Source organism: Triticum dicoccoides, chromosome 4A, assembly GCF_002162155.2.
Source record: "Triticum dicoccoides isolate Atlit2015 ecotype Zavitan chromosome 4A, WEW_v2.0, whole genome shotgun sequence".
NCBI classification, from domain to species: Eukaryota; Viridiplantae; Streptophyta; class Magnoliopsida; order Poales; family Poaceae; genus Triticum; species Triticum dicoccoides.
This window is the reverse complement of record NC_041386.1, coordinates 679359656-679382491: the sequence shown is the minus strand read 5'-3', so window position 1 is coordinate 679382491 and position 22836 is coordinate 679359656. Positions and strand designations below refer to the sequence as shown.

The window sequence follows — 22836 nt, the reverse complement described above, 5'->3', positions numbered from 1 at the left end:
GCTTGTTCTTTTGTCAGCTGCTATTCGGCATGCCGTTTGTGCTGCCGTGAAAAAAGAGTTAGTTGTGGTTTTGCTACCTCATCTTGTTTTGAGATACGGTCCTATTGGAACCTAGTTTGTGTGTTGTTTCTCAACTCCATTTGTTCGGTTATGTATCTTATACTTTCAAGTTCAACTTGTCTTGATATTTGAATCCTGCACCTGGCCATTTGCAGTTCTTCCATTTACAATCAGAATAGGTGATGTGCATGGCAGAAGAGCAATGCGCGGATAGTCATAATTCATCTGTTGTCTTCAACAAGAGCATGCTAAAAGAACAGGAACTGCGCTAGGCATAGAAACACAACTTCAACAAGAGCAAAATCCACAAGCGGCGATAGTAAACGGAAAGCAAGTAAAGATGATGCAACAATGAATGGAAAATAAAGATATTTCACCGACCGCTATCAGTTTGCAGATTGCACACCGATTAATTTGTAACCACACCAGTTTGACACATTCAGCTGGTACTGATGGCATTCCACATATTCAATTTAAACTGATGCATTTCTCAAGACATAGCCATCCAGGCAGCAACAACTTAAAAAAATTGCAGTAGAGCACCCTTGTTTCTGTCATATCCTTACATGAACAAGAATAGTACGAGCTAGGTAATAAGAAGGTTCTAAACCTATACATGGGGAAATGTTAGCACATTGCAATTTCATCACGTAGATCTAGATCTTTCATGGGCAAGGCCATAAATATAGGTTCTGGTATTAGGATCAGTTGTGGAGCTAATATATTTCTATGACATCAGCAATAGGTTGTTTACTACTCCCTCCAACCACGACAAGAATTATGGAAATGAAGGAGTAGTATATTAGGTACCTTGCATTCAAGCAACCATTTGAGTTGACTCTTGCTCCTACCGTGGCTTTGGGGCATCCTAAAGCTTTTTTCGCCAACCAAGGAAAGAAAGCAGAGCCACCATCTACTCTAAAGTAGCATATTTCAAAGTACCACTGAACATAAGCTCAGTCAATGTCAGTTCATCAGGAGCTGATCTCACATGCCACTTTGCCCTTCACTTCGAGAACATCACTGGTGGCGTATCTGAAAGAAATAAGATACCTCGATAAGAATTTGTGAAACACAAAAGTTTGAGAACTAAAGCAACAGACAAATTCTTTAAATTCGCACAGGAAACACGCAACATTGGCTTTCATGTAATCACAATACAACAACATTGCAATAACATTTATGAGTTTCAAACGATAAAATAGTTGTGTCATCTGATTATTTTCATTAGATCCCCACATAGAAATATCATAAATTTGTTCTCCTGCAAATATCCCTGAAAGGAATACTTCCTAAGAATCCACGATGTGCAGTACAGAACAGCAAGGGCTTTGCTCTCAGAAACATCAGAATGTTATATTACCGACTTCACTCAATATTCCCTAACAAGAAAGTTCCCTTTGCAAGCTTCCAAGGAGCAAGCACTCCAAAGATTAACATAATTTTGGATGTGCTACCCCATCCTACGAAGAACTCATTCTTGAAAGCTAGAGCAGTTGAGACCCACTTTGTTTTCTCATGGACTTCATTTTGGCCGATATTTCTTGCTTCGCATGGTTACTTATATTGGATGCGAGAAGCATTACGATGTCATGCTTCTCAAATAAGCTCACATGCCCTTCGCCCTTCAGTTCGACAACATCCTCACCAATGATGTATCTGGAATATACAAGATACCCTGATAAATTATTTGAATCCAAGCAGACACATCTGACAAAATCATTCATATAGTCACCGTACAAAGTAACTTCAATATCCAATGAGTATCTCCACATATATATATCACTAGTAGAAAAACCCCCACTAGTCCCGGTTGGTTAGGGCCTTTTGTCCCGGTTCTTGAACCGGGACTAAAGGGTCGTTACTAATGCCCTAGACCTTTAGTCCCGGTTCTAACACGAACCGGGACAAATGGGCCTCCATGTGGCCGGTGCGCCGAGCCCAGGTAGGAGGTCCTTTGGTCCCAGTTGGTGGCACCAACAGGGACCAAAAGGCATCCACGCGTCAGCATTTCAGGGGCTGGGGTTTTTGCTTTTTTGAAGGGGGGTGTTGGGGGTTTTGGGGGGTTAATTTAGGTGTTTCATATATTGAGTTAGCTAGCTAATTAATAGAGAGAAGTGTCCTCTCTTATGTCCGTGCTTGGTCGACGCTACGTACTGTACATAGAGAGGCCCTCGACACGCTAGCTAGTAAGAAAATGAAGGAAACCATTAAGTACAGAAGTTTGTCATGCATACCGAGAGAAGTGATCGATCGACCTCTCCTTCTCCGAGAGATTGGTCGAACAACAACTTTTCGTATTATCTATCCGACACTACTGGCTACATACATATACAATATGTAAGATCTCTTACAATCCCCTAGCATTTGAAATCAACTTTCACATGGTATTCTCCAGCTTTATTGATGACGTGGTCAAGAAAGAATGCCGCCAATTCCTCTTGAATTGCTTTCATGCAATCTTGTGGTAGGAGTTCATTCCGTATCTGCCACGTCTAATTTGAAGAAGGGGGTTAATACATATATGAATGAAACTCAATAGAAATGGTGGTGTAATAAAATGAAATTGTGAATATTATTGCTTACGCACTTCATATTGTCTTTTAGAGTAGCCCCGCATATTTTTCAAAGTCGCGTTGTAGATGAACTCGCACACGTAGTATCCACAAAAATCATTCCCTTGTTCCTGCCAAATAGAGGTCAATCAAACTGATAATGAAGCATTATAAATGGCATTGATGAAAGTATAGCTATAGAATCAATGGGAGATGTGCGCAACTAGCTAGCTAGTAGTACTTACTTTCGGGTATGTATATCGCAGCTCCTTCGGCAGTCCCGGAGCTTCTGCGGTGAACTGTTTCCAAACCCTGCAAGACAAAGAAAATAATTATTATTACTTGAGATATCAGGAAATGAACGAAAAGTTGCCGATATGGTGCGATAATGATCGATTGAACTTACTTGTTGAGCAATTTAGTCATGTCCGCATAGGTTTCAGGATCTTTTCTTCTCGAGTCTAAGACGGTTACTAGTCCCCGCTCAAGCTTAATCTCCAGAAGAACATAGTGGAAGCTGCGCACGCATGCATAACTCATCAATTACATTACTATAACTTCGCTCGAGTAATAAGGGAAACCGAATATGCACAAGACAGTAACACTCACTCAAAGTTGTAAGGAAAGAGTATTAAATCTTTGATTTGATTTTTGATCAACGACTGTAGCAAGTTGGCCTCGGCCTCTTCGGCGTTCTTTTTAACCTAAAATTCATCTATGATATTTGTGTTAATGAACCCAATATCATACATTTCTTGTTTTTTGCACTCGACGATCTTCAATCTGCATAATATAGTGAGGATATTAATTATAAATACATGCAATGAAAGAGCCAAGCTATATATAGAGACTTAATGACAGAAATAGTACTTACAGATAGTAGCAGAAGACCGTTAATTTATCGAGGGCCTTTTGATTAAAGAACTCGAAGAACTCCTCAAATGGAACAGGCAACAGATCAGTTCCAATGAGGTCGTGCTCCTCTTTAATTCTCAGATACAAAGTAATCATCCCCCAGACTGTCTGTAGGTTTTCATGTGCCAATTATGGAATCTTCGCATCATCATTGTTAGAGATTTTTCATCTTTGACGAGAGGCTTCCCGTACTCGTATCTTTGTTCGTCCACCTCCAAGAAATCAAAATGTACATCATCAGGCAGGTAATCTCTAAGATTGCTATAACCGGGCACCGTCCCCGGAGCATTAGCGACGATGTCGCTACACACATTGAGCGGGGGACACGATTGCTTTGCTTGTTCGCCGAGCTGGGCAATTTTTTCCCCAGCTGCTCGTTCTTTTAACCTTTGATCACTGACAGTACTTCCCGACCGCTCCGCTTGGAGATATGCCTTTTCAGTAATGCCCTCATAGTTGGTTTTCGGCGGAGACTTTGGTGGTTTCCTCAGGGCATCGATAGTGCGCTTTGCTTTCACCGGATCTACCTTCTCCTCCGGAGGTGGATGTCTCTTTGCTTTCAACCCTTCAAAGAAGTCCTTCAATTTGGTCTGCACGATCTTCGCGTTTTCCTCCTCGGTCCTCTCGTATGGTAACTTCTCTAGAGGCTTGAGAGATGGACCGTATCTGTATTGCCTCCCGCCTCTGGCTGTACTGCTAGACGCCGGAGCAGACGGAGCGGCTGCGGCTGTCTTATTTCGTGCTTGCTTACGAGGCAGAGGAGAAGGACTACGATGCGCCGGAGCAGCGAGGGCGGCGGCGGGTCTCTTTTGCCCTTGCTGGCGAGGCGGAGAAGGAGGAGGCAGCTGGCTGCTCGGGCGCGCCGGCACAGGCGGAGAAGGAGGCGGAGTGCCGCCACGCGCTGAAGAAGGAGGCTGAGTGCCCTAATCACTCGCCGGAGGAGGCGGAGGAGGAGGTGGAGTGCCCTGACTCGCCGGATGAGGAGGAGGAGGCGGAGGCGTCCAGTTCGGAAGGTTTATGAGATCCTTCCGCCATAGGCATGGAGTCTTCAGAGAAGAACCCAGCCGAATCTCCCCTTCACCCGTAGGGTGGTCAAGCTCAAGGTCCTCAAATCCGTCCGTTATTTGATCCACCATCACCCTAGCATATCCTTCTGGAATCGGCTGGCCATGGTAGGTTGAGCCAGGTTCATTAGGTATAATAGAGCCAACAGCCGCCTTGACTTTCAATGTCATCCATCACGTCATAAGGTGGCAATGTTGAGACTTTGTGATAGCATCCACGGGGTAGCCCGCGAAGACAGGCTCTAGCTGCTGAGTCTGCTTGGTGGAAGCCATGCTGCTTCTCCGCTGAGATGGCGGGGTAGCTTCAGGGGAAGCTTCGGCAGGTCGTTTGCTGCGATCTGCTTCTCGTTCCTCTAGCCCTTGTACCCTTTCGTGCAGCGCCTGCAGTTGGCTATGCTCCACTTTCTTCCTCCTCTCCTGGGTTTTGTAACCCCCTGCGTCCAGAAACCCAGCCTTCCACGGAATGGAGCCTGGCGTGCCTCGTGTCCGTCCAGGGTGCTCAGGATTCCCAAGGGCCATTGTGAGCTCGTCCTTCTCTATGTCTGGAACGAACGTCCCTTCCTGTGCTGCGGCGATATAGTGCCGAAGCTTCTTTACGGGTATTCGCAGTTGCTCTTCCGTCCAAAGGCACTTCCCTGATACAGGGTCCACGGTTCTGCCAACCCCGAAGAACCAAGTCCAGCAACGGTCTGGCCATCTCAATGTCTCTGGTTCGACCCCTTTAGCAATCAGGTCATTCCCAGCCTTGTCCCACAAAGGTCGGGCTTTGAGGTAACCACCTGACCCCATGCGATGGTGATGCTTCTTCTTCGCAGCATTAATCTTGTTTGTCGCTGACATCTTCTTACTCTTTTCCGATGTCTTGTGGGCCACAAATGCGGGCCATTGATCTCTGATCTTCTCAAACTGGCCGGTGAATTCTAGTGTCTCTTCTTTGTCGACAAACATTTTCAGCTCATTCTTCCACCTCCTCAATAGTTCTGCCATCTTCTTAAGAGCATGAGACTTGATCAATTCCTCTTTAACTGGCTTCTCTGGATCCTCCTCTGGTGGTAGGGTGAAATTTGCCTTAAGCGTTGTCCAAAGATCTTCTTTCTGCATATCGGAGACATAAGACGTTGGCACCTCAGGGTCTTCCTTCTTTGGCTTTAACCATTGCTGGACACTGATCGGGATCTTGCCCTAACAAGAACCCCGCACTGAGCACGAAATGCATCCCTTGTTCGGATGGGTTCAATCGGCTTGCCATCGCGCGCGATTGCTGTGATCTCAAACCTTTCATCTGAGCGCAACTTTTTCTTCAGGCTTCGTTTCTTTACCGAAGTTGAGCTCGATCCGGAGGGCTAGAGAAAAAGAATAAAGACGATTAATTAATATGTGTACATATGAAAACAATGAATGCATCAATTAACTAGCCAGCACGGGCTTAACTAATATATATATACCTGGCCGGACTCGGTTCGGTCACCGGAGCAGTCAGCACGGTCTCCTTCTTGTACCTCCATTGGGTCACCGGAGCCATCATGAACATAGCCCTCTTCTTGTACCGGCATTAATGGGTCACCGGAGCCATCATGAACATAGCCCTCTTCTTCACCCAGTCCTTCTTGACCATCGGTGTCGTTTGTATCCTGAACTGGTAGAATGACTCAGGAACCTTTGTATCCTGAAGGCCACCCTAAGAGAATCGAGCAAGATTCTTAGAGAAATAATTTAGAGGCACCTAGTTCTCCTAAGAAGAAGAAGAAAAATGATAGAACTTTGCAAACTTCTAGTGAACCTAATGTAGAAACACCTGAGAATCCTAATAATATTTCTATTTCTGATGCTGAAACGCAATCAGGTGATGAACATGAACCTAGTAATAATGTTAATGATAATGTTCATGTTGATGCTCAACCTAGCAAAGATAATGATGTAGAGATTGAACCTGTTGTTGATCTTGATAACCCACAATAAAAGAATCAACGTTATGATAAGAGAGATTTTGTTGCTAGGAAGCACGGCAAAGAAAGAGAACCATGGGTTCAGAAACCCATGACCTTTCCTCCTAAACCATCCAAGTCAAATATGATGAGGATTTTGAGCGTTTTGCGGAAATGATTAGACCTATTTTCTTACGTATGCGCTTAACTGATATGCTTAAAGCAAATCCTTATGCTAAATATATGAAGGATATCATCACAAATAAAAGAAAGATACCAGAAGCAGAAATTTCCACCATGCTTGCTAATTACACTTTTAAGGGTGGAATACCAAAGAAACTTGGAGGTCCGGGTGTACCAACTATACCATGCTCCATTAAAAGAAATTATGTTAGAACTGCTTTATGTGATCTTGGAGCCGGTGTTAGTGTTATGCCTCTCTCTTTATATCGTAGACTTGAATTGAATAAGTTGACACCTACTGAAATATCTTTGCAAATGGCCGATAAATCAACTGCTATACCTGTCGGTATTTGTGAGGATGTGCCTGTTGTGGTTGCAAATGTCACTATTTTAACGGACTTTGTTATTCTTGATATTCCCGAGGACAATAGTATGTCTATTATCCTTGGTAGACCTTTTCTTAATACTGCAGGGGCTGTTATTGATTGCAACAAAGGCAATCTCACTTTTCATGTTAATGGTAATGAGCATACGGTACACTTTCCGAGGAAACAATCTCAAGTTCATAGCATCAATTCTATTGAAAAAGTTCCAACTATCATTTTTGGAGGTTTTGAATTTCCTCTCCCTACTGTCAAGAAAAAGTATGATATTCTTATTGTTGGGGATTTTCATATCCCCGTTGAGGTAACTTAGTGTTATTAGAAATTTCTCCTGTTCCGTGTTATTCGGAAGGAGTTTGTTAACAAGACTTGATCAACCTTGTTAGTGGATTCATTTTGATGATCACGAGATGGATGAAACTAGAAGGCACAACCTTCTGTACCCTCTTTTTACTTTCTGTTATTTAGAATAAATAAAGCAAAAATAATATTATCTGTCTGTTTTCTGATTTATCCGTGCAATAAAAAGATAGTCCGAAAATAAAAGTGCTCCAAATGCCCTGCAAATTTAGTATGATTTTTTCTGAAATATTTGAGGATTTTAGGCACTGAAAACACTGCAGGAGGGCCAAGCACCAGGCCACGAGAGAGGAGGGCGCGCCCCCCTGTAGGGCGCTCCCCCCTGTCTCGTGGGCCCCTGGTGGCTCCCCTCCACTTATGCCAGCACCCACACACTTCATCTTCTACCCAAAAAAATCCCCATCCAGCTCAAGCCCAAGTTCTAGCTCGTTTTGCTGCGATTTTCGATCTCTTAGCTCAAAGCTCCATTTGCAAAACTGCTTTGGGAGATTGTTGCTTGGTATGTGACTCCTCCATTGGTCCAATTAGTTTTTGTTCTAGTGCTTTATTCATTGCAAATCCTTGCTGCCTTGGTGACCCTGTTCTTGAGCTTGCATGTTAAATTTTTGAGGTCCCAAGCAATTCCAATGCATGATATAGGCTCTAGGCACTTGTAGGAGTAGTTTCTATCAATCTTGTTTAGTTTTATGCACTTTTATTTTGAAGTTACTGAAATTTCAGAAATTTTCAGAAAAAGAAATATGCTTAGGAGAATGTACCAAGGTGGCTCCTCGGCAAAGAAAGGGCCAAGGATTGCTATACGAGAGCAAGACGTTAAATTGCCGAGGGATGCATATGTACGGGCTTGCGAGTGGCCATCCGATGATTTTAAGGTTGAAGCGGGCTTCAAGGAGGAATTTGATGCGTATGTGCGTAATGCCGAGCTAAAGGACTTCTTACAAGATAAGTGTCCTCAATATTATCATTTAACTGATTCCTTTGTGCGGAGGTTCGAATATATTTCTTCGCGTAATTCTCCTAGTGTTATGTTTGATAATTATGATACATCTTATACCATGGATTTGGAGGATTTCACAACTGCTTGCAAACTCCCTCGGTGGGGTAATATCAATGATCCTCGCAAATCTGAATTTAGAGATTTTCTTGCTAGTATTACTGTGGGAGAATCTAGGGACGTAGCACAAGCTACCATAGGGAGCATTCATTTTCCTGCTATACATTACTTTGCTCTCTTTATTGGTAAATGCATTAACGGTAAGGACGAAGTAAGTCACTTGTGTGCTCCTAATCTTTGTGTCCTCAAGAGTGTTGTGTTTGCTTACAGAGGTTATAACTTGGGGGCAATAGTTGTACGTAGGTTGCATAATAATAGTAAAAAGGGAAATTTCTTTTGAGGAATTTATGCAACCCGTGTGGCAAATTTTCTTAATATAGCTCCACGAGAGGGGGATATGATTGTACATCCTGCTTATTTAGATAAAGAAGCTATGTTTGATCATAAATTTCTTCAGAGGAATGAACAATTCCTCCATTATCGACTAATCTATGATAGACACAACGTCGTCCCTGTCACTCTTCCTGCTCCCTACCTTTTTGATTATCAGGCAAGAGGAGGATATGTTATCACCAGGGAAGAAGCCACTGAATATGAGAGGGAAATGGAGGCAGCCCGCCAACACGCTGCTGCCCAGGAGGCTGTTGCCTCTGCATCTCAGTACAATCCCAGTTTCACTTATGGATATCAGCCAGGCGGTCCTTGGTATTAAACCAACTTAGGCCAAAAGCCTAAGCTTGGGGGAGTACGTATTTCTCACCGACTTTACATTCATGTTCACACACTAGTCGTCGGTGCTCATACTCTTTCATTGTATTATCCATGTTAGTTTAAATCTCCTTTTCTAGTTTTCTTCTTGTGTGTTTGATAAACCTTAAGAAAAACCCAAAAAATTAGTTAGTTTAATTTCCTTGCTTGTAGTAGAAATTAAAATTAAAACCCAAAAAGATTTCTCGTTCTTCTTTTACTTGTTGGGAGCTTTCCCGTGTAAATAGTTTTATTTTCTTTTCTTTCTTCTGAGGGTCGAGAAGACCATATTGAAAATGTTTAGTGGCTCTCATATGCATGAATAATTATTTATAATTAGAGCCCATATTACTTGTCTTCTCTCTTGAGTTGAATGCTTGCAGATTCCAGCTTAGTCCAATGCACGTACACTCTTATTATTATACACATCGTTCGGTCGTGCGAGTGAAAGGCAATAATGATGAAATATGATGGACTTATTGGGATGAGAAAAGCTGATATGAACTTGACCTCTCTTGTTTTTGTAAATATGATGATTCATCGTTCCTGAGTCAGCTATTATGAAATAAACATATTTGTAATGACATTTAGAGGTTATAGTTGCTTGTGTCATGCTTGATTAGCTATGAGTTACTAGTCGTCAACCCGTGCGTTTGCACGGGCTAGTTATAATCATTGGGCATGTGTATACTGTGTTACGAAAATGATTGTTTTCTCTTCTGTGTTCCACCGGTCCTGGTAATATTAGTTTGAGTGGACATTCTATAGAGAAAAAAGATATTTTAGCAAAGTAATAAGGCATAAAATAAACTTGACATATAAAGCATGTATATATCTATTCTATTTTGCGGGAATGATTAAAATTATATAATCAAGACATAATAAATTAATTATTCATCGATGGAGGTGTTATTATTTCAATCAAGAGTAATCAGGAAACCTCTGAGAAAAAGAATATTCATGTCATCTCCAAAACAATACGCCGAACATGTAAAAAAAAATTCGACAGCGTAAAATTACAATAGATCATTAACGATACATCATCCAAAAATAAAACTATCCAGCAGCTATACAACTGCACTGACAAAATCCTTCATTTTGTACATCCACATTGATCCTCTCACCCTTAACACTCCAATTCTCTAGTGCATCAAAAACTTCGGAAACACACTAATTTATAAAAAAAATATACATGTCCAAATCTGCTGTATCTTTCTGGTACATATGTGGCTGGCTAGCAGTACATTTATACATGTCCAAACTTTTATACACAGTACAACAATACATAATCTATCATTTCAGCTTCTTGCCACGACCCCAAATGCTTGCAGGTGTCGCAGACTCGATACATATTCACGTGTTTGCGTCGTATACAAATAGTAACATGCGTTATTCACATCATATCGTATCCATAAAAGCAGAAATTGTGAAATGACATTCTAAGATCATATAATTCATGTTCTAAGGTTACCAGGTAAATAAAAATGATCTAATATTTCACTAAACACTTTATTTGCCGGGAAATGTGATATTGTTTGGTTGCAGGATGAACAGGTACACACTAACAATGACATGTTCACGTTGCTCTGTTGAAATTTGTTTGCCATCAAGAATTATAATATTAATGTTCAGTACTCGGACTCCAGTTGTGATGTATATATATAGACTTAGAACCCCAAAAAATAGTGTTATCATTTAGGAAAGAAATATTTCGATTACCATTAAATATATTTGCACATAAAGATTAAAACACATGTCTTTGCATTCTTGGAACAGTTTACAACATCAAGACAGTGGACACCATCCATGCCAATCTTATCAAAAGAAAAGAAAAAAGGAGATCCTTGTGGAAATTCTAGCAAACACTCAATCAGCCTGCCCACTTTTTTCATTGCAACAATTTAAGAAAAGCTTTACATCAGGATGCTTCACTAATACAAAGTAAACATACTTTGGTTCAGAATTTCATATATTAAGTTAATTCTTGAATCGATGTAGACTGTACATACATATTTAGCCATACAATATAAGAACAACATACATACTCATATGTCCATCTATTGACTACTTGATCTCGTATGATACAAACAATCAATAAGAGATACCATGAAGCTTGTCTGTTCTTAAAAGATTCCCGAGGATACAAAAAAATCGAAGTGATTACCCGGAATTAACTCAAGGTTGGTGCAGAAATTCTCTTGAATTTTGTATGGCATGTTCAACATGTAGCAGATTGCCCATAAACTCACGTAGGAAAGTGACATAACATAGGAAGGTGCTAGCAAGCCGTGAATTAGGAATCCATCAGCTATTAAGAAGATACCTCCGCCACTAACCTGAAGTACATCTCTCATATGCAGATTAGATAAAATAGAGCCTCTGCTCCAACTGAATAATTAAAACCAAACATAACCTCAAATACTTTATTGCATCCGCTAATCATGGAAGTTTTAGAGGCCTCACTACAAAAACTAATCTCAGTTAAATCGATTTTCGGAAATACATTATATCTCAAACAGTAAATTCAGCAATGTCTGTCCTAAAATTTTGATATGAAAGCAGGAACATCCAAGGTAGTGTGACGTCCATAAACTCTAAGAAAATATACTGATCTGTTTGCAGAAAAAAAAGGAGAACATATGAACATGATTTGTTGACATAAAACCAAACATGTCGAAAAAAGCTAACATCTTAGTCCATCCCTATGTATGTATTTACTGGGATGAAAGGAGTCACATTGTATGTTCAGGACTGCATTGTTGTAAACCATCAGCAACCATTTTACATATATATGGAAAATAAGGTGTTAATTTAATCATCGAGATTCAGCAAAGCAGCACTAATAAAGCTCATTGTGGTATTCATATGGTGGAAGATTACGTGGGGCCGGGCTTCTTTAAACATGCACAACAGTGAATCAGTGTTAACATCTATAGTATATAGATCCTGAGAAGAGAGCACCCCAATTATTATCTTCGCTCGGTCGATTCAAATTGTGTTGGAGTGTTTCCTCGCAACTACTTATGGAAATGTAAATTTACTAATCACAACTTTCCTAGGGCTCAATAATTGTAAGTCTGCACCACTATGTTGATAGAGGTAAAGAAGCGTAGGTGTATAGCTTTGTAGCAAACAAATATTACTTATATGTGCCATACATGTAGCTAACAAAAAAATTAGCATAATTTATTCTTGAACATAAAATCTTGTTCCAGCCAAATAAACCTTCTTGCAACCGTGCCACCTATGTATCTCCTCAAGAAGGAAAGATCATAGTCAATTCTTGGTTATTAACCATTCTGATCCTCATTTACTCCAATTAGTGCCAGATCTGATCATTTCCCTTAATAACCTATATAACTGAAGGATCTACTAAAGACAATGATTGAGATTAGGAATTTCTCTTCTTAATTCATGAGGAAATAACTAATTAATGCCAACAACAAATTGTAGAAAATAGTGCATTTTCTGAACATCTGTATCTGACTAAAACAAATATCCGAATAAAATTTCTCACATAATAACCAAGTTGCCTACTTTGATTGTCTAACTTTCAGGAAAGTATGGAGTAAGCAATTCATACTTAGGGAGCAATCAAACAAAAGACACAGATTATAGATGGCTGAAGATATGTACATGGAAATTATAGTCTAATCCTATTGACATCTAGGAGGTTAGAAAGTGTGTTTCATACCATGGGGAAACTATGGCCATGGACTCTGCCGTTCTGTACAAATATTGTACTTCTGAGAAATTAAAGTTATTGTTTATACTTCTTACCAGTTTATAGGTCGTTGTTAGAACATATAAGTAGAAAATCTAGTAGCGTTGCGCATTGCTCGATTCATCTAAAACATAGGATGGCTAGCTGAACGGATAATTGAAGCCAATCTGATGGACATGAGAAACAGCGGACAAATCCAAATTATACCAGTTTGCACTCATACACAATATCTCATGAGAGCACGTGCATACTTAAAGAGTGAACTGATTGGCTAGCAGAAAGAGAGACCCAAACATATATCTAAGATTGATAAAAAACCACTTTCAACCGCAGATTAGATGGTTGATGGTGAAAATACTGCACGCTGATTTGCAATCAATGTTCGTCAATAAATTACCAACAGAACCATTTACTCCAATTAGTGCCAGATCTGATCATTTCCCTTAATAACCTATATAACTGAAGGATCTACTAAAGACAATGATTGAGATTAGGAATTTCTCTTCTTAATTCATATGGAAATAACTAATTAATGCCAACAACAAATTGTAGAAAATAGTGGATTTTCTGAACATCTATATCAGACTAAAACAAATATCCGAATAAAATTTCTCACATAATAACCAAGTTGCCTACTCTGATTGTCTCACGTAATTACCAAATTGCCTACTCTGATTGTCTAACTTTCAGCAAAGTATGGAGTAAGCAATTCATACTTAGGGAGCAATCAAACAGAAGACACAGATTATAGATGGCTGAAGATATGTACATGGAAATTATAGTCTAATCCTATTGACATCTAGGAGGTTAAAAAGTGTGTTTCATGCCATGGGGAAACTATGGCCATGGACTCTGCCGTTCTGTACAAATATTGTACTTCTGAGAAATTAAAGTTATTGTTTATACTTCTTACCAGTTTATAGGTCGTTGTTAGAACATATAAGTAGAAAATCTAGTAGCGTTGTGCATTGCTCAATTCATCTAAAACATAGGATGGCTAGCTGAACGGATAATTGAAGCCAATCTGATGGAGATGAGAAACAGCGGACAAATCGAAATTGTACCAGTTTGCACTCATACACAACATCTCATGAGAGCGCGTGCATACTTAAAGAGTGAACTGATTGGCTAGCAGAAAGAGAGACCCAAACATATTTCTCAGATTGATAAAAAACCACTTTCAACCGCAGATTAGATGGCTGATGGTGAAAATACTGCACGCTGATTTGCAACCAATGTTCGTCAATAAATTACCAACAGAACCAAAAAAAGTCTGCAATTCAGTCATTCAATAAATTAAGTACAGAACAGAGTAGATACCTAGGTCTACAGCAGAAGTACAGAACAGAGCACATACCTAGGTCTAGCTTGAATGCAAGCTAGTTGCAGAAACATACAATTGCTAGTGAGGAGGGCGTCACGTTCCACCGTCCACTTCCATGTTGAGACTTGAGAGGAGTCCATGGGCGAGGTGGTGGTGCAGATAGGAGATCCGCCATGCAGGGGGAGTCTCTGCTCATGGATGCAGCGGCTCTGGCGGCGCTGCAGCACCATAGCTATCAGGCTTATGGTTGATCTAGGACACATACATTGACCTGATAGTCTGGTACTCTAGTACATCATAGTAGCATGCATAGATTAGGCCCCAGCTATGTGGCGGCAACATGAAGAGAGGTCGTGTGCGCTTCCTGCAGGAACCCAAGCAAGAGATGAAAAGCAGATCAAGCTCGGAGGTATGCTGAGCACCAATTGGTTCAGGAGAGCCGGTTGTTCATCAAACACCATGTATTTTCTCTTGATCAGATGGACTCTTTTCTTGAAAGGATTCCTCCAATTTAAGAGAGATACATATCTGTTTTCCATCGGGGAGGAAAAGACATGAGAGAAGAAAAGAAACATGAAAGCTTTAGAGAGAGACGTGAGAGATAGAAAAGAAACATGAAAGCTTTAGAGAGAGACGTGAGAGATATGGACTCTTCAGATTTGTTGTTTTTTTGCAGGGAGAAGAGGAGACGGTGGAGGAACATATATTGGAGATATTCTCGTTTAACTTATTTTTCTAGAACCGTGAGAGCATTATGGGCCAGTTTTTCAGCTTCAAAGATGTTGGGCTTTCAAATCAATCTGTTTTCGGCCAAACTTAGTTGGCCTAAAGGTTTGTTGGTTTTTTCTGTACGGAAGTTAATCTAGACCGTAATAACGCGGTCCCATCCTAGATTAACGGTTGCTAATTTCTGATTAACATGATAATTTCTTGGGAGTCTGTAATTAGTATAGGTATAGATAGATAATGGTTTACCTTGCGTGCCAACATGCTATTAGAATGATTATGATGTGATATGATGGGATGGTATCCTCCTTTGAATGAATTGAGTGACTCGACTTGGCACATGTTCACGCATGTAGTTGAATCAAATCAACATAGCCTTCATGATATTTATGTTCATGGTGGATTATATCCTACTCATGCTTGCATCCGGTGTGAATTAATTTTAATGCATGCTTACGACTGTTGTCGCTCTCTCAGTTGGTCGCTTCTCAGTCTTTTGCTAGCCTTCACCTGTACTAAGCGGGAATACTGCTTGTGCATCCAAACTCCTTAAACCCCAAAGTTGTTCCATATGAGTCCACTATACCTTCCTATATGCGGTATCTACCTGCCGTTCCAAGTAAATTTGTATGTGCCAAACACCAAACCTTCAAATGAAATTCTGTTTTGTATGCTCGAGCAGCTCATGTTACAACTAGGGCTGCCTATATCTTCCATGCTAGGTGTGTTATTCTCAGAGGAGTGGACTCCGCTCCTCATTCACGAGAAAGGGCCGGTAACCGGGATGCCCAGTCCCATGATCCAAAAAGATCAAAGCAAATCAAAATAATTAAACAAAACTCCCCCAGGGCTGTTGTATGTTGGAGGCACTCGTTGTTTCAAGCAAGCCATGGATTGATGCTTGTTGGTGGTTGGGAGAGTATAAACCTTTACCATTCTGTTTGGGAACTGTCTATAATGCATTTAGTATGGAAGATACAGCCATCTCATAGGTGTTGTGTTGACAGCGAAAGTATGCCGCTCAAAATGTTATTCAATCTCTATTTTTAAAAATCGAGCTCTGGCACCTCTACAAATCCCTGCTTCCCTCTGTGAAGGGCCTATCAATTTACTTTTATGTTGAGTCATCATCCTTCTTATTAAAAGCACCCGCTGGAGAGCACACTGTCATTTGCATTCATTATTATTGGTTTATATTGGGTATGACTTGACTGGATCTCTTTTACCATGAATTACAATGTTTAGTCAGTCCTTGATCTTTAAAGGTGCTCTGCATTTATGTTTTGCGGTCTCAGAAAGGGCTAGCGAGATACCATTTTGTTATATCATGTTATGATTATTTTGAGAAAGTGTTGTCATCCGAGTTTGATTATTATGACTCGCTAGCTGATTATGCTATTGATATGAGTAATTGTGAGACCTATGTGTTATCGTGTGTATGGTTAGTTCATAATATTTGCTGAAACTTGAATGCTGGCTTTTCATGTTTGCAACAACAAGAGCAAACAGAGTTTGTAAAAGTTTTTTCTTTATCACTTTCAGTTTGTCAACTGAATTGCTTGAGGACAAGCAAAGGTTTAAGCTTGGGGGAGTTGATACGTCTCCAACGTATCTACTTTTCCAAACACTTTTGCCCTTGTTTTGGACTCTAACTTGCATGATTTGAATGAAACTAACCCGGACTGACGCTGTTTTCAGCAGAACTGCCATGATGTTGTTTTATGTGTAGAAAAGAAAAGTTCTCGGAATGTCCTGGAAATCCACGGAGGCACTTTTCAGAATTAATAAGAATTTTTCGCGAAAGAATCAAGGCCAGGGGGCCCACGGGCTGTCCACGAGACAGGGGGCACCCCCCTCCCCCAGGGGCGCGCCCTCCTATCTCATGGGCCCCCGGACCTCCTCCGACCTCAACTCCAACTCCATATATACTGTCTCGGGGATAAAAAAATTCAAGGAGAAATTTCATCGTGTTTCACGACACGAAGTCACCGCCAAGCCCTAATCTCTCTCGGGAGGGCTGATCTGGAGTCCGTTCGGGGCTCCGGAGAGGGGGATTCGTCGTCGTCGTCATCATCAACCATCCTCCATCACCAATTTCATGATGCTCACCGCCGTGCGTGAGTAATTCCATTGTAGGCTTGCTGGACGGTGATTGGTTGGATGAGATTTACCATGTAATCAAGTTAGTTTTGTTAGGGTTTTATCCCTAGTATCCACTATGTTCTGAGATTGATGTTGCTATGACTTTGCTATGCTTAATGCTTGTCACTAGGGCCCGAGTGCCATGATTCCATATCTGAACCTATTATGTTTTCATGAATATATGTGTGTTCTTGATCCTATCTTGCAAGTCTATAGTCACCTATTATGTGTTATGATCCGACAACCCCGAAGTGACAATAATCGGGATACTTCTCGGTGATGACCGTAGTTTGAGGAGTTCATGTATTCACTATGTTATAATGCTTTGGTCCAGTTCTCTATTAAAAGGAGGCCTTAATATCCCTTAGTTTCCACTAGGACCCCGCTGCCACGGGAGGGTAGGACAAAAGATGTCATGCAAGTTCTTTTCCATAAGCACGTGTGACTATTTACGGAATACATGCCTACATTACATTGATGAATTGGAGCTAGTTCTATATCACCCTATGTTATAACTATTGCATGAGGAATCGCATCCGGCATAATTATCCATCACTGATCCATTGCCTATGAGCTTTTCACATATTGTTCTTCGCTTATTTACTTTTCCGTTGCTACTGTTACAACTACTACAAAAACCGAAAAACATTTACCTTTTCTGTTGCTACTGTTACCATTACTATCATACCACTCTTGCTACTAAATATTTTGCTGCAGATACTAAGTTATCCAGGTGTGGTTGAATTGACAACTCAATTGCTAATACTCAAGAATATTCTTTGGCTCCCCTTGTGTCGAATCAATAAATTTGGGCTGTACTTCACCCTCGAAAGCTGTTGTGATCCCCTACACTTGTGGGTTATCACCCACCTCACTAGTTGAGAGGGGCACGCAGTGGTTTATAAGCCCCACTGCCGCACCCCTCTCGAGCTCCTCTCCACTGCAGGCTTACGGGCCTACTTGCTACAACTTTGCCTGTTGGGCCTTCTGGGCCTACTGCGGGCCTGAATCCTGGCCCATGGATGGGTTTCTAGTCGTATTCAGGCCGTGGTGGCCTAGTTGGTGTCAATTTTTTTTATTTTTCCCAGTTTTTTTGTTTTCTTTTTTGCTTTATTTATTTTGTTTTGTTTCTACTTACAATAAAATACTTATTTTTTTATTTTTTTATAATTACTTATTAATTTTATTTTATGATAATTCTTTTTGCTATTAAAGTTTCTAACAAAAAAGTTCTTTATGAAAATTCTTTTTGCTTTTAATGATTTTGAACAGAAAATACTTTGATAATTTTAGTTGCATCAATTTTATATAATTTTAGTTTCAATAATACTAGAAGTTGCTTATAATGTTTTGAACAGAAAATACTTTGATAATTTTAGTTTCATAAATTTCATTTATGTTATTAAAGTCTTTTTTGTTTCTACTTATCTATTTTATTAAAGTTTATATTATTTTGTTTCAAATTACTTATTTATTTTATTTTATTTTGTTTCTGACTTCATTTGTTATTTTTCATGCATTTACTGATTATTTTGAGCTATAAGACCATGAAATTGAAAAGCATTTGAAATTAACTCTGAAAAGGTTCCAAGTTGGCATGGTATCATCATTTCACCCACATAGCATGTGCAAGAAAGTAGAGAGGCTTACGGCAGAAACTGGATGCACTTCGTGTATAAAACAGACAATCTCATTCGAAGTATCAGGGTTTCATACAGAAACTCGTCTGTTACAAAGGGATTTCATTTCTTTTGAAATTATTTGAACCCCCTTGTTTTTCTATGTTAAAAATGCACCATTCAAAGCCACATCATCAATTTACAACCCTTTCTGACTTCATTTGTTATTTTTCATGCATTTACTGATTATTTTGAGTTATAAGACCATGAAATTGAAAATCATTTGAAATGAACTCTGAAAAGGTTCCAAGTTGGCATGGTATCATCATTTCACCCACATAGCATGTGCAAGAAAGTAGAGAGGCTTACGGCAAAAACTGGATGCACTTCGTGTACAAAATAGACAATCTCCTTCGAAGTATCAGGGTTTCATACGGAAACTCGTCTGTTACAAAGGGATTTCATTTCTTTTGAACTTATTTGAACCCCCTTGTTTTTATGTGTTCAAAATGCACCATTCAAAGCCACATCATCAATTTACAACCCTTTCTGACTTCATTTGTTATTTTTCATGCATTTACTGATTATTTTGAGCTATAAGACCATGAAATTGAAAAGCATTTGAAATGAACTCTGAAAAGGTTCCAAGTTGGCATGGTATCATCATTTCACCCACATAGCATGTGCAAGAAAGTAGAGAGGCTTTCGAAGTATGAGGGTTTCATACGGAAACTCGTCTTTTACAAAGGGATTTCAATTTTTTTTGAACTTATTTGAACTTCCTTGTTTTTCTGTGTTCAAAATGCACCATTCAAAGCTGTAAGACCATGAAGTTGAAAAGCATTTGAAATGAACTCTGAAACCAAAGTACATACATAGTTCTCCAGAGCATTAAAACCAAAGTACATACATAGTTCTCATTGAACAACATATAGCTCTCCAGAGCATCTAAGGTAACAACTGATCCAACTGCATAAGGATACCAAGCCTCGGTATGAATGGCATATTTTCTAATCTTTTTAATCTTCAACCGCATTGCATCCATCTTGATCTTGTGATCATCGACGAGATCCGCAACATGCAACTCCAATATCATCTTCTCCTCCTCAATTTTTCTTATTTTTTTTCTTCAAGTAATTGTTTTCTTCTTCAACTAAATTTAACCTCTCGACAATAGGGTCGGTTGGAATTTCCGGTTCAACAACCTCCTACATAAATAAAATCTATGTCACATTGGTCGGCATAATTGTCATAAATAATAAATGAACCAAATAGTTATGAAAAGATAATATATACCACATCTGAATCATAGACAGGACGAGGGCCGACGGGGGCGGATACCAAAACCTTCGCACTATATAATAACAAGGAATAATAAAAGTAAGAAAATTAGACAAGTATCTATCCGAAGTCAGGATTTTTTCTTTCAGAAAGAAGATAAGAACAAGAGGCTCACCACGATGGTGCCGGTGACGAGATCGGCGCGGGCGATCGAAGGCGGTGAAGACGGGGCGGGGACGGGGCAGGACGGACCGCTAAATCTAGACAAATCTCGTTGAAAATGGAGCTCGGAGGTCGAGTTTCGAGAGGAGAAAGCTTAACTAGTGTGGCTCGGGCATTTCATCGAACACCTCATGTGCATAGGAGGTGAACTAGAGCACCCAAATGCCCTCCCCTCGCCGGCTTGACAAAATAGAGCACTCTGGAGTGCTCTGCCGCGGCGGTGGGTATATGTAAGCAATTTATTTGTCCCGGTTCGTGGCATGAACCGGGACTAAAGCCACTCGTTCTGTCCCGGTTAAAGCCACGAACCGGGACCAATGGTTGTGGGCCAGCGGCGAGGACCATTGGTCCCAGTTCGTGGCTCGAACCGGGACAAATGGTTCCACACGAACCAGGACCAATGCCCACGAGGCCTCGGCAGGCCCCCTGGGCTCACGAACCGGGTCTAATACCCCCCATTGGTCCCGGTTCTTGAAGAACTGGGACTAATGGGCTGGCCAGGGCCGAACGGTAGCCCTGTTTTCTACTAGTGTATACTCATGGCAATGTGGCAAGTTACATTTAGAACTGCAGCCTACCAGTTCATGATTATCCATTTCAGCAAAATAGGTGTGCTCTTCATTTGTTCCTTTCCATTGGGTGCCCAAGAAGAACATAATTTGGCTCTCCTGCAAACATCTAGAGGGGATACTTCCTAAGAATTCAAGATTTCGATGTCAGAAATATGAGAATGTTGTGTTGCCTAATTAACTCAATATTCTGCAGCAAGAAAGTTCATTTTGCAACTTCCAAATTAGCAATCACTCCAAATATTAACATCATTAAAGATTCAACAGAAGTGTTACGTCATATAGGCATGTGCGAAGCAGTCAGAAACAGAACAAACACCGTTTCAATAGCATTATGAAAACTTCATGTTTTCAAGCATTGCAACCACATCGTGCACGGATAAAAGCAAGTGGCAACAATTATTATGGGAGGAAGCAACATTTTTTTGATATAAGTGCCCATTGTAATCAGGGACATTTCAATTTCTTTCTTTTTCATGTGAACAGTAGGGAAGGCCTTTGCCTTTTCCCCCTTTTTAAAAAAGTAAATAAAGTTAAGGTACTTGGTTTAGCTGGTGGCCCTACATGCTATAGCTGGTGAGAAGGCCACCGAATCGGCCGCGCCCATGGCCACAACGGAGTTGTTTGAGAGCCATCTTCATGGAAGTCCTTTGCTGCGGATCCTCGACAGTGCAATCCACACCCAACCTGAACATGGTTGCCATCTCCTCCATGTACCTTTCTTGATCTGGGATGCCCTTGTCAACAACAATCTTAAACCGTTGCAGCTTCTTCGCCATCGGCTTACTGAAGTTGTCACTTGCCCATATTGCTCACTGACCATCTGCTCCATTGGCCACCCTCCCCATGACAAGCTCCAGCAGCACCACACCGAAGCTGTACGTGTCTACCTTCTCCGCCAGCTGGCTTGCCGCCCTCCCATATTCTACAAATAACAAATTATATGTCTATTTAGTAAATGATCATGCTAGTTATAAGATGGAATTTCATTGCAAGCATAGATCGCCCACCATACCTGGAGCTGTGTATCCAAAGTTACCAAATACAAACCCCGCGATAGGCAATGGCTGGTTGAGCCCGGTTATGTTCATCTGTGCAGCACCAAAACTGGCGATCTTGGCATTCAACTCCTGATCAAGCAAAATGTTATTAGAGGTGATGTTGTGGTGGACAATCGGTCTATTGCATCCATGGTGTAAGTGGCAGAGCCCTTGGGCCACGCCAATGGCGATGGCCTTCCTCTGCGGCCAGCTGAGTGGTGGTTCACCCTCCTCCACCAGTGCAGCCAATGGTCAAGGCTGCCATTCACCTCGTACGCGTAAACGAGCATCATCGCGTCTTCCCTCTGGATGAAGTGTAGGATGTTGACGATGTTGTCGTGACAGATGCTGGCTTACAGGATCATCTCTGACTTGCAGCGGTTCTCCGGATTACCGTCCACTATTCCATCCACACTCTGGAGCTTCTTGACGACTAGCGTAACTGGGAGACTGATGCCAGCATTGCCCTGAACATGGATTATGTACAGTTGTTCGTCCTCCACTATCCTTCTGCTAGCCCACATGCTTCTCTGATTAGTTTCAGTAAGGTGGTTCACTATGCTTTGAGCATTGAGCATAGTAGGCAGCGTTGCAGCAAGACAGCTGCTGCGCCGGAGCCGGCACGAAATGGCCATTTTCAGCGGCCGGGTAGCGCGTGAAGTGGTCTTGTGAATTATGTATCAACCTGCAGAAGAATTATTTATTAACATTCAATAGTACTCCCTTTTTCTGCAAAATGCTTTTTTTTGCGGGTAAATTTGAAAGCCTCAACAAAGATAGGTGAATCTGAAGAAGTTCTGTGCCTTCTCTAAGAGTTCAGGCTATTCTTTCAGTTAAGACAAATCAGAAGTTGCTATTTTTGGTGGTGCGCAGTTCATTTTGCATGGTTTTCTGCACGGACGTGAATTGGGTCGGCCGGTTGGGCGCACGGTCGTCCTAAACA

The 22836-nt window shown here is 40.9% G+C and overlaps 1 pseudogene; it reads right to left on the bottom strand.

The window, feature by feature from the left end:
- Positions 1-776: 776 nt before the first annotated feature.
- LOC119284071 lies at positions 777-22528 on the bottom strand (annotated as a pseudogene).
- Positions 22529-22836: the final 308 nt, after the last annotated feature.